The sequence below is a fragment of the Carassius gibelio genome, chromosome A1 (assembly GCF_023724105.1).
Source record: "Carassius gibelio isolate Cgi1373 ecotype wild population from Czech Republic chromosome A1, carGib1.2-hapl.c, whole genome shotgun sequence".
Lineage (NCBI taxonomy): Eukaryota > Metazoa > Chordata > Actinopteri > Cypriniformes > Cyprinidae > Carassius > Carassius gibelio.
The window spans coordinates 34,955,788-34,969,704 of record NC_068371.1 but is presented as its reverse complement, the minus strand read 5'-3'; the positions used below and the strand labels follow the sequence as shown (position 1 = coordinate 34,969,704).

The following is a 13,917-nucleotide window of genomic DNA, read 5'->3' as shown; positions in this document are numbered from 1 at the left end:
CAAGTAGCCGTCAGAAAAGAGGGGCGTTATATCTGATGCCGAGGGAGAGAGAAAGAATACCTCACACATCACAGAAAAGGGAAAACGGCACATGCATTTCATTTTTCTTTGATTTTTAATTTGTTTTATTTTCAGGAGCACTAGGGAGTTGAGAAGACTGAATATCATAGTTATATGCTTAAGATAAAAGCATATTTTCTCAGTAATTGCACAATGACTACCCATACCTGCAGCTCCAAACTGACAACTTACGTATAGTAAAAATGTCCTCAGTTATTCCCTTCAGTATAATTATTCAAGCAAAAATTCATTTAAAAGCAGTAATAATATTATAAATAAATATATATATATATATATATATATATATATATATATATATATATATATATATATATACGCGCACCCCTAACATGACATGTTTAGAGTTGATTTTTGGGACTAAGATAAAAGCTGTATTTATTTGAGCAAAAATATAATAAAAACAGTAATATTATGAAATATTATTATAATTTAATGAAACTTTTCTGTGATTTTAAAATATAATTTATTCTTGTGATGCAAAGCGTAGTTTTTAGCAGCCATTGCTGCAGTCTTCAGTATCACATGATCATTCAGAAATCATTTTAACATGCTGATTTGCTGCTTATGAAAGTTCTTATGTTGAAAACAGTTGTGCTGCTTAATATTTTTATAGAAACAGTGATACCTTTTCAGGATTCTTTGATGAATAGAAAGTTCAAAAGACCTTGTACCTTTTTTCTTAGGGTGTACTGTGCATCAGCTAAACATGGCTAGTTTTACAAAAGACTGGCAAAGGAACACAGAGTTTGTGCATGTTCTTGGCATTGACGTTTGAGGTGTCAGCATGTTGTCATAAGGGAAGTCTCTGCCTCAATCCCTTTTTTAAAAACACAGAATGCCAGAGAGGCTGTCTTCCGCACTGCTGCTTGCTCAGCTTTCTCTGCCTGACACCAGCCTCCGGTGTCCTAACACAGCACGGGCAGTATCATCCAAAACAGTGCTATTCTTTAAAAATGCGTATTTCATGGAAAATTGGTTGATAGTGTGGTCGAAGATTTTTTTTCAATAAGTATTTAATGGTACTTATGTAGCTATTAAAGCACCCCAGATTTACAATAAATATGATTTTAGTTTCGATGAATGCATTCCTTGTACTTACTTTTGGAAATAAGAGTTTAGTGTAAGTAGTTCACCCAAATATGGATTATCAGTCATCATTATCTCACCGGATAAACAGGTTTTCTGAGTAACAACTTACATTACAGTTGGTTGCTCATTTGGTTTTAAAAGACTTTGAACAAATCTGTACAAATCACTTGATACTTTTATATTAGTGCTGCTTTATATTTTATTATAAATGTATGGAAAGCGTCTTCAAAATGTGTCCTTTTGTTTTCTGCAGAATTAAGAAACATGGTATTTAAATATATAAATCTGTTCATTATATGCATTTATACCATGGTGGGTCTGAATACTCAATTCTGATTGGCTGGCAGGTATGCATTAAAACAGTTTAATGCACTGGTAGTTCCAAGTCAGTTTAATCACTGTTCTGTAATGCACTGCTTTTATTGACACGCACACACAAAAAAATTCAGGAGCACAGAAGCTTGTTGTCAATGTTGCCCTGCGATTTTTATTAATAAAATTGCTTAGATACTTTATTACTACATTATATTCAGTGGCGGTTCTACATTGAAATACACCCTGGGCGAGACCCCTTTCGAGCGCCCCCGCCCCCCCCCCACACACACACACACACACACACACACAAAAAAAGCAAACAAAGTTCTGCACGAACAGCAATATTTTATTATAACAACTGTTTTCATATGATGTGAGATCATTGCATGCATGTTTCCAATTTGCCATTCCTGCACTTGTTAAATTGATGTTCCTCTTGGAAAACAATTTGCAGCAGAAGCAAAAGAGGCTGTTGTTCTTAATTGAATAAATCAGCCAACTTCTTGCCATCTTTTCACCACTTACTAATGTCTTCTTAAAATATTAGTGGTGGCAACTTCTCCCATTACTCTCATTCCTACGGAAAACAAAGTCAGGTGGCACTTTACTTGGTCTTCTGTGAACCAGCTCAGTCCGAATCCTGTCAGTCAGATGTGAGGGCCAGTGGGGCTCAGTGGGGGTTTAGCTCCAGGCATTTCTATCAGACAGCATATTGGCATATTACTCAAAACACAAAGCAGTGAAAAAACACAGTCCTACTCATAAATTATCAGAAATATTAAAATTACATTAAATTGCAGTTGTCTTGTAGCCCACACACACACACACACACACACGATACGCACACCTGAAAGCTCATGCTGGGTAGAAGTAGAGGCAAAGAGGTCTTCATCCTCAATATCAGATATTTGTGGAGACATATGTGTAGCGGAGGAGGTGGTTGGCTCATCCTGACCAGTGGCAGAGGATGCTCCAAAATTTTTTAGAAGTGCCCCTGAAATTGCAATTTAACTGCATTTGAAATCAAAAGACCATAGGATAATGTTTTATAAAGCTAAAACAGCCTGGGGTCAAATTGACTCAAAACATAATAGAAGGGTTACATAAACATGCTCTTACACACTAAATGTCTGTCATTACACGCTATATCCTCCTAGACCCGGAAAAAAAAACATTTATTTATTTTATTTTTTCCCCCATGTCATCACATTGTTTAGAGCATAGAAACAAATAGTAAAAAAAAATACATTGAAAAATTATATTTTATTCACGTTATGCTATGGTCACTGGGACTCAGTTGTTTAAAAAAATAAAATGACTTTAAATTATATGTATAGGCAAAAACAAAAACTTTTTGGGTTTCAGGATATTTTTCAACCAAAATTTGTATATCAATCTAACTTTCATGGAGGTGCCATTAGGTTACTGCCTCAAATTATACGCGTGACACACTTTTAGTTATGACTTGTAAAACTATACTTAGGAAACTATACTTAGCATACTGTGTAGCAAATAAAATGTCGTTGGTTATTTACAGGGCCTAATGTTAAACCAACTGATGGAAATGATAACTGAACTTTTAACAGTTTTATTGCAAAGCACAATATTATAAATTAGATCTCGTGATTGAGTTGAAACCAAATTATTGTTGTATAAGCATAACAAGCATCATAGCAAAAAGGCTAACAAAGAGTTATACCCACCACCAATTAACATTAGCCCTTCATTCATGAAATGGATACTGTAATCATACAGAGACAATAGTTGCATACCTTTATCTTTTGCTCGTTTCTCCTCTTCTTCTTTTCTTTTTTTTCGAAATTGGGCACCTGGCTTTGACCTTTTCTTCTCCATCTCTGTTTATTTGGCACTCGACAATCAACAGATTTCCCATCCCCCCAACTGTCACTCACGACCAGAAGTCAAGACTAAACCAATTCACCTTGATGACCGCACAATCGTTTTGTATTACCTACCTAGTTTCATTTGCAGGAACTATAGGCCTGTATTATAACATTATGAATGAAATGTGCGTTATTTGGAAGAAAGTCGAGGTGTGTGACTGACTTTAGCCTATTATTAATTATTTTACTAGTGTGGATCCCCCGTCCCCGTCCACCCCCGCCCTGTCCGTTCCATTTGAGAGAGACCCAGAGGTGAAATCTCGCACGCGCCTCTCGCCCCACTCCCCTTTTTACACTTGACTTCTCACACAACACAATGCTTCAGTATCAGGGGCGCCGGCAGCTGCAGGGAGCGCCAATTTGCCAATTCCACACACAGTGAAATTATATAAATGACGAAAAACCGCTTCGTGACACAGTGGATTTTTTGTTTTTCTGCTCGTGCTGCCGCCCCCAATGTGTCACGAAAAAATGACGCCCCGGGCGGCTGCCCGGTTCGCCCGTGCCTAAAACCGCTACTGATTATATTTCTCAGCAACAAGGAGGTAAAATCACTGTTTAAGTTACTGTGCTCACAGCATCATTGTCTGTAGAGCAGCGGTTCTTAATTCCAGTCCTTGTGTCCCTCAGCTCTGCATATTTTTCACGTCTCTCTTTGTTAACACACCTGACTTAGAAAATCAGCTCGTTAGCTGTTCCCATTGACATGGTCTCTACACAGTATTCATTGCTCCCTACTCCCTGAGCAGGGAAAATCTGTTGAAGTTTACCTCACTTACTTTCCTCCATGCTTTTTATTTTCTTTCCACCATTTTTTCTGACATTTGTGCCCCGATAACCGATAACATGGGACATCCCTTCCTCATGTAATCATCCTGTCAGAAAGAGAAAAACCAGCACTCAGATAGAGAAATACAACTACTGCCTGCAATACAATTACTGGATTAATCATGTTATTCTGTTGCTGAACCCCCTGAGAAAGAGAGAGAGAGAGGGGGCGAGAGAGAGAGAGAGAGAGAGAGTGAGAGAGAGAGAGAGATTTTTTGTCAAAGATCTCCTTTTTCAAAGAATTTTTCAAATGGCTTGTTAAAACCAGGGGGTCACGGGGTCAGGACTCTTAATTACACTCCAACATGGTAGAAATGGCCGGAAGAGAAGCGGTGGAAAAAGACTAGAAAAGAGGACGAATGTGAAATGATATTGCAGGAAATTACAGCTTTGGTAATATTGCAGAATCCCCCCTATTTCTCCATACAATGCAGATGAGCCCCACAATCAGGCCTGGCGAAGGTGTCAGTGCAGGTCCTTATTAATAACAATACGAGAGAAACGGCCTCTCTTACAAAATCACTCCGGTTCCTCTCTCCCAATGTGAGGGGGCAGAGGATTAGTAGAAAAGAAAAACAAGGGAAGTGTCTCATGAATGTATCTTTTTTTACTTCTTGAACATTACAAACATAGAACTTGCAGTTCAGATTTGCACATCACCACATTATTTATTTGCTGTGATTCATGTGCTGATTTTGGTTTGTTTTTGTCTGTTTCTTTCCTAATGGATGCTGTTCACTTGCCAAACTGTTAATCTTATATTTACTTATCATATTGTTCTGACTGCACAACCTATGCTGCTTGTCAAGTTTGACAGATGAAAAATCAAAGAAATTCACAATTAGGGTTCAATTATCCCAACAAGATCCTTTTTGGGAGGGTTCTAGAAATTGTATTATATAAATGTATATATATATATAATTTTTATTTTCATGTTTAATTAAATACTGATGCACAGTTTATGTTAACAGAAAATCCTTTTCTCCATTCTTAGGCAAAACGGTCATTATTGTGGTACAGCAGTTGTTAAGGTAAGTGTTTTTAGTCGCCATGTTGATTCATAGATTGCAAAACATTTTAAATTATAAAACTGCATAACATGCTGAAAGCTCCAAGTAATGGCCATTATTGGTTCCTCAAATCTGAGACCAAAGAGACCAATTTGTCTAAAAGTTATTTTTAGCAAATGGAACCTTGTAATAAAAATAAGTAACTGCATTTGTTAGCATTTAACTAACAATTAAAAGTTCTAAGTACCAATCAAAAGTAGTAATAAAAAGTTGTCTATTAATATTTAATGAGCCTGAGCTAGAATGAAATAACAATGAACAGTTGTATTTTTATTAACTAATGCTCACTAAAGGTTAATAAATACTGTAACAAATGTATTGCTCATCGTAAGTTAATGCATTTACTTAACTAATGGGAAACTGTTGTAAAGTGTTTCCAACTTAAAGTTTGTTGTTTAATGTGTTTGTTTAGATTTTTACAAGCCTAGTTCCAAACACCAAAAATGTGTTATCAGGTCAACACTATCCTGAGGACAATAGAGGGGTTAAATCATCTCACCATGAACCCAAATACAGGACGTCATCTTAAAACAAGCAAACAAGGCTCTTTTAATCACCCCCTGTGTGCCCTTTTAAAGGCAATATTTTAGCTTCTTCATCCAAATCAGCATGTGAGTGCGGCCACAGTGGTGACATTTTAATGTGGGAGTTGTCGTCTTGCCACCCCCACCACCCCCCAACAACACGAGACATGCTGTCTGATTTTGTATTCATACCGCGCATATTAATCAAGTCGCCCTGACGTTGGCCAGTTTCGTCCCTCCATTCCATCTGCCAATCTGCATATCCGCATATTACAGATGGAGGGCCGCGTATTTAATTTCCTACAGGAGCAGATAATGATCGGCTTGTTTATGCAGAGGGGGGCCTTTGTCAGGAGAGGTCTGATATTTCACATGAAGTAGGAACGCTCTGATTAATGCCGTGCTGAGCCGATTCTGTCGGCCCGTCGTTTCATTACAGGCGAGGTGATGAAACGATTCTTGGAGTCGACAGGATCGAGGGTGGCTGTTCGGCAGATTTACTGATGCTGTTTTAATATGTCTGAAAACATCTGCGGAGGAGAGTGAGCAACAGGGAGAAAGCGTAGAGAGACTTTATTAGAGGGGCAAGAGGACATTCGCCTGCTGACCCTGTCAGACACTAATACGAGTCATTCGTAATTAGGTTTTTTACATCAAACATGAGGTGACTTGGTGTGTTAGAGCTGGAATCAAAAGAGGTTTTGACTGGGTCTCTTCTGAAATGAAGCAACCTTCAATAAATATTTCATTTTATTTGCATTTGAAGGTTAGTATGACTCGCACTCTTAAGAATACATTTTACATGCTTCCATTAAGAACATTTAACATCCATGGAATTTTTCCTATCTACAAAAGGTTCTTTCTAGTGGAAAAAGATTCTTTAGATTTTTGAAATGATCTTTACTCTGTTCACTAAAAGGTTTTTTCTTCTATGGCATTGCTCCAAAAACTGTGTACACAACCAGACCATGAGGCATAATTCCTGGCAAACTGAGTGGCCTGTGACTGTATAAGAAAACTTATTTTATAAGTTACAGTCGTCATAAAATTGTGAGGAGAGAAATCATTTTCTCCGATTCAAGTTTAAGTGCTTTAGGAATGCATGTGATTGCATTTGTCCCTCCGAGGCCATGCAGTTTTTTCAGTCCCGCACAGTGTTAGATCACGCAAGACCTCAGAGGTACAGCTGCTGTGCCACTGTTTACCAAAATAAAATGGATTTAACAGCATTGTAGTCATACTGGATTTACATAACTCTCTCTTTACATCCAAAGAGGCCTTGTCTAATTAATATGTTCTGCAAAATGGGAGAGTTGTTTGTCAGCAGATTGCACTCTGGGGAGGAAAATTTGTGATGTTTTTTTTTGCCAATATTACCCATGTTTACCCAGCATCGTATATTTCTGCATTTAATGAAGGTCACATTAAAAGTGCAGTTTGTCTTTTAGGACTGTGGGGGGAAATTATATACATATGTTTTTAATGTATATATTTATGATATACATATCTAAACTTTTTAAATATACCTTAATATCAATATATAATATACAGTGAAATTATTAAAATGTATATTATATATACAGTACAGTTCAAAATTTGAGATCAGATGTTTTTTAAAAAAAGCCTCTTATTCTCACCAAGGCATTTGAATATATATTAAAATGTAATTTATTCCTGTGATGCAGAGCTGAATCTTATCTGTTTGTACTTAATAACTGCAGTCTTCAGTTTCACATGATCTCTCACAAATCATTTGAATATGATTGCTGCTCAAGAAACACCTATTATTATCAATGATTTTGCAATTTTGCTTAATATTTTTGTGGAAACTGTGATGCATTGTTTTCAGAATTCTTTGATGAATAAACAGTTCAAAAGGACAGCATTTATTTGAAATAGATTTCTTTTGTAACATTAAACATGTCTGGACTGACATTGCACTGTCATTTGTTTTTTTTAGCAATTGAATGCATCCTTGCTGAATAAAAGTATTAATTTCTTTATATACATATATACACATACACAATAAAAAATATAATAGTAATATTAATGTATAATATATACAAATATTAAAACCATACAAACAAATGTTGCCTCTTGTCTACCATGACTTAAACGTAATAGAAGTGAATTGAATTGTTTAACTGAATTTTAAGGAGCACAGCTGTTATTTGAGCAGCTCTGTAGAATTTATGTGAATGTTAATTGCTTTACATTACTGGAGGCATAACAAAAATATTGTTAACAGCCTAAAAAAGACTTAAACAGACAAAACAGGATCTTGTGAATTCTGAAAAGCAGTTCATTCAAATTAAATCATTTGAACATGCCTTAATTTAATGAGACAGGAATAGGGTACCAAAAAGCACCCAACTACTTTTGTATCTGGATAAGTGTGATGTATGGGAGAAACACTAATCTGTTGTCCGATGTGTTCATTTTGAGCTAATATCCAGCTGACGGAGGGTTAACTGAATCCGTTACACATATATTAGCACACAGGGAGCAAGACATAACTTGGTTTGCCCATCAATCCTCCATCTGTCATAGTTTAGGTCACAACTGTCATCCAGTTTGTAACGCCATTGTCCCATTTAGGAGTGTGATGTGCATGTGTGGTATCTCTCCTCACAAAAGGAAGTCCAGTTTTTCCTTCTGTGTTGCTTATCTGATGGTCCCAGAAATTTCATTTGATTGTAATTCTGATATGGGGAGTGCTTTTGCATGGCTTTTTCAGAATTGGGGGACGGTTCCTGACTGGTGGGCCTCAAAAAAAAAAGAGGTCTTCACTACGTACACTGGTCTACCAAATGCCTTTTACATCGAATTCCCCATAAATAAGAGCTCATTAACTTCAAATGGCTTGAACGGATAATATGGGATAATGCACTGGCTCACATGCAGTTAGCCGCAAGGCCGGGACTTTATTAAAGGTGAATCACATTCATGCTGTGACTAGCATTAGCGTGCTAATTGTGAAGACTATGATAAGCCTTGTATAGCAAGGTTAGTGGCCTAGAGAAGCGGCGCTCATTCTTTCGCACGATGTCAGACACACATTAGGGAGAAAATGCTAATCTGTTGTTTGGCTATTGTGCTTTCAGACCTTGAAAGAGATTAGAGTGAACCTGGAAAGGCAGGGGGGCTAAGAGAGAAAGAATACTGGAGAGACAAAGCATGAACTGTGTAAGACACAGCGGAGAGGAAGGTGAGCATGGTAGATAAAGGGGAGGGTGGACACATACATATGGAGAATTGAATGCCAAAGAAATTTCAAGGAACTCATTTACCCCAGTTCTCGATTTAACTTATGGGAAGGGAAGTTTAAAGGGAAGGAAAATTCTGTCAGCATTTATTCAGTCTCGTTCTCGTGTTATTTTGGATTTGTTTTTGTGTTACTGAACAGATGTTCATTATTCAGTCATAGTCTTCCCCTCCTCATAAATATGCGTCTAACCTACATTATAGACTGGGAAAAAAGTTTCAAAACTCAAAATGAAATTGATGAACAAAACCAGAAAATCTGACAGACCGCTCAATCCACTTCCTGAGCTTCCTTTCAGAGTCCCTCTTTCTTTGTGTATTTGCATCCTTTAGAACTTCGGAGTTCAGAACAGTGGACATGATGAAGCGCTGGACCCGGCACAATGGAATACATCTCCTTCCAATGTCACGGACTGTGAAAGAATGCTTTGTTTCCAGGGTTCTCTCTTCAACATCTTCAACAGACTAAAACAGGGTTTTATGATGTATTATATTGTGAGGGATACTATGCATTTTCCTGTGTGCCATGTTTTCCTCTACAGTACTGAACCTGGATGAAAGCAATTAGAAGAATAGTATATGATTTATATTTATTGTAGAAGTATTAAATAGCTGTGCTATAATAATAAGGTGAAAATTGTAAATTGCCAACAGGTTAAATACAGAGGGGGGCTTTTAATAATTTTTAATCATTTGTGTACCTAATTCCAAAAATATGTATATTTGGTTACTTTACTTGCTTTAATTTCATGGAACAACTTCTGTTGCTCTTGTATTCAGCAGTGCTCATGTGATCCAGTCATTCATATTGCACACAACATATCCTACTCAGTCAATGGAGGATAAAAAAAGCTTATAAAACTTAACTGTACTTTAACTATAACTACTTTATATAGAGAGGGTTTCCAATCCCAGTCTTCACCCTATTCCTGTCATATATCAACTCAGAGAGTTGGAGTGGAGGAAAAGTGCCTTACACTCATTTAATAGGCATATAATTCATTGAAATTGGCTGTGGATTTGGAACGGCTGGCACATTGACTTTGACAGAAACCATGTCTCCCTTCCTGTTCACATTTACTGATCAGCAGGCTCAGTTTGTCACTTTAGTCATGGCCTTTAGGGATAGGGACTAGTGAGGCCCTAGTAAGACATCCCTAGGAATAAGAAGAATGTGTTTAGGAAGACTTTAACCTCACTTGAAACATGAATCAGGAGAAAATACAACCACTATAACACAAACAAACAGAATCGATGCAGGACAACGGAGAACTGGAAACGGAGGACTTAAATACTGATCTGAACAAAACCAAACTAGACACCTGAACTAAGGGTCAAAATAATCAGTAACCATAGAATTAAACAGGCAGGGAATGAGGGAGAGCTGAACTAATAACCAAACTATTAAACTGATAAAGAAACTAACAGAGAACAAGACGTACACTAATCAAAAACAAACCCTAAATTGATTCAAAATGTGAAAACACTAAGGTGCAAATTGTATAAGGCAATTGCTTTTTACTTGGTTTAAATGGCATCTAAAAGTGTATACAGTATATTATGTTGAGACAGCTGTCAGAGGGATGCTAATGGTGCAGCAAGTCTTTTTAAGTCTCTGTTTCTTATATCAGTTCCCCATTATCAATTTCTGCTGGTCATTTTAAGCGAGACAACCTCTATTTTGCTAAATGACAGTTTCACAAGATTTGAACTTGCGAAACTGGCACCTTTTAGTTCAAAATTGTGTATAAAGAGTGTTTCAGAATGACAAGACAGAGAGAGTGAGTGTGTAACTATTTAAGTGAGAGCTGCTGAGTGCTGGTCTAGGTGAGAGCGGTGTGTAATTGTAGAGATTATAGCCTTTGCTTCCTCTTCATCCTCTGATGCCATAACAGCATAGCTTTACCTTCAAAGACTGGCAAAAGAGACCCCATTACGACCCTGTTCTCTCAACATTATCTCTCTTACACACAGTGTTTGTCTCGGACATGCTATATATCCCTGCTCTCCAAGTTGTAAGTACACACATATCATCTGATAACTTTCGTATTTGTTAGGTGAAAAAAAATAATAAAATGAACAGTGTTCCAAAGATGTTTAAACAGGTTTGCCCAATCCTGAGCCAGGTAATCAAGGTCTTCAGGTCTGAAATCGCATACTCTTGCTTACATAATTAAATTACAACTGTTATAAAAAATATCTCCTCTATAAGAATGAATATATGTACAGTAGTATGAATGTAATCCAGACATTGACGTCATCATGTGACCTATTAGCATCAGTTACGCTGCTTCATTGTCATTCACAAATCCTTTCCCATGGGCTCATGGGATAGTAAAGTGTCCATCAGATGCACAATTCAGAATCTGCAGCAGCTATTTATAATAAGTGTAAATCACGTTAAAATGCTATTGACATTAAGTGAAAATAGCATATTTGCTTAGCTTTAGATGTGAAATAGATCCGGCCTTCCTCCCTGCACCTACCCTAACCCTACCATATACTTTATTTTCATCTTTTTGATTATTTCCTTCATTTTATTTGAAAATAAATGGCTTTCCAATGTGATATGATGACATTTCAAAAGGGAGAAGGCAAAAGGCGGATTTAAACTCAAGTCTGCAAAAAGATTGCGATAGGCCAGGCATACACTCTGCAATTTAAGCAAAGTTTTTGTTCAATACCAACTTTCGCTGTATGAGTAAATCGCATGCGATGTCAAGCCAAATCTCAGGATTAATGTGCTTACAGCATACGGCCCATTCATAGACTTTATTAAAACATGGATGAAGTGCCTGTGGCATCACCCATAGGTTTCTGAAGAGCATTTTTGAGGCCCAAAGTGGGCATAACCAGCCATCTCCATCTTGGCATCGTGCCACTCCTGGCTAATCAAAAACGGGCAAAGAAGCGGGATATGGGTGGAGCTGGTTGCTGAAACCACGCCCACTTAGCTCGACAGTGGTGACAGCAGCGTCAATCCACCTGTCACTCAAGTGGCCAAACCCTTAATTATGCAGAACTTAATATAAGGCTTAATTTAAACGGATGAAAATTCACCCCCCTCACAGTTGTCATGATGGGCAAAATTGGCTGTATGGACCAATTTGTTTTTATTTTTACCAAGCTGTAAACATATTTTTTTTGCTGTAAAGTTGGTCATTTTAACATGGGGGGGGGTCTATGGGATTGACTCCCTTTTGGAGCCAGTCGATAAACTGCAGTATAAGTCATTCTGTTTTGGTTTCAAGAGAGAGACCGGAAGAATGCCGCTTGGGCTCGTTCGTTGAGCTGCAACTTGACTGCTCACACTATATGTTCAAAATAAACATGTGAGACCCCCCAACCCGAACCTGTTTAGCCTCCATCGCTTACGTCTGTATCACTGAGTTTAGGGCAGTTGGTTCATAGTTCTGCTTCAAATGTGCGACACCCTCACGAGAGGCAACCAAAATTCATCCTGACTCAAAAAAGTTGCACGAATTGGAATTCAGCTCATAACTGGACGAAATCTGCACACAATGGAGCTGTGTTTTGTAATGTTGTCTAGCCCAACTACATGTTGGTGGGCGGAGTTAGTATAAATAGTCTTTGCCAAGAAGACACTTTGATTCAGAATCTCGCCAGAAGTAGTAGGTCATCCGGGTCCTTTTTGCCTACTGTTTTATTGATACTATCAATTCGGACATTCTACATTAGTATTTAACATACTGTTTTTTCTCCTACTCTATTGGATGGAAGTATGCATATTTGGAGACAGGCCTATAGACTGTCAGTGGGGTGTAAACAGGTCATAAAAATTCCTACAAATTAGCTACCAATTCACCAAAACATAAAATAGTTAATTGCTATGAGAGTGTGTTGTCCAAACAGGTGTGTGTGTGAGCAAGTTGGAGTGAAACATTATAATGTGGCAAATTCTGAGCTTGTCCTCTATGAGATGAGTCTGATTCTACATCTCATGCTTTAGTCTGCTACATGCGAGATTCGCGTGCTTCTCTCGCGAGGTGTTTAATAGGAGGGACAGCGCGTGAATCACTCAGCGTCTACAGCTAATTACTCGCGCCTTCAAGTTAATTAACTGTGAGCAAGAAGCAGCAGGGAAGGAGGACTAATTAAGCAGTGCTTAAAAATCACATGGATTAAACGCCATAATTCTGACCCAACTTTAAAAAAAAAAACAACTGCTGAAATTGTTTTGTCACAGGCGAGCCATGAGGCACTGGGAATGGTAGAAATTCAATGCTGACAGACAATATTTGTGGCAGTTGCCAGATATGAATGCAGGATTCTGTTGGGTAATACAAATAACTTCTGTGAAAATTTTAATTAAACTTTTAACAGCAGTTTAACAGTTTGGCACAGTGTTGCCATTTTAATGTACATGATGTTTTATTGACTTCAGAATGTCTTTGGCTTGACAGTTGTCCAGTATAATCCAGTGTTTCTGTCTGTATGAGAGAGAGGGAGAGCATGTCAACTTGACACATAAGTTTTTTATTTTTTAACTCACAGGTAAACACCAGTATTCTCTTCTTTTTTTTCAGTGTTGAACTCTCTATTCAGATGAATGACAAAGAACTTTCTCTCAGTCTCTGTCTGTTTGTCTTTATGTCTGCTGTGACAGCACTGTGACACACGCTATGTTTTGTTCTCTTAATTGGAGAGCAGGCTCTGGTTCTAATGCCTGCTGCAAACCTGTATAGAACTGCCTGCATAATCCATTCTGTAAGAGGGAAACATCCTGGCTATTCTTTGGCTCGGTTCAGTCCTATTTCAGCAGAATGTGCAACTTATTGTGTTGCATTGTGGGCAATGCACTGAAACAAGATTCGTTAACAA

General features: G+C 37.7%; 1 long non-coding RNA gene across 1 annotated transcript; it reads left to right on the top strand.

The window, feature by feature from the left end:
- The first annotated feature begins 13,197 nt into the window (after positions 1–13,197).
- Positions 13,198–13,917, top strand: LOC128018706 (uncharacterized). The gene is made up of 3 exons (XR_008184943.1): positions 13,198–13,373; positions 13,500–13,590; positions 13,747–13,917. It is a non-coding gene; the product is annotated as an uncharacterized LOC128018706 (long non-coding RNA).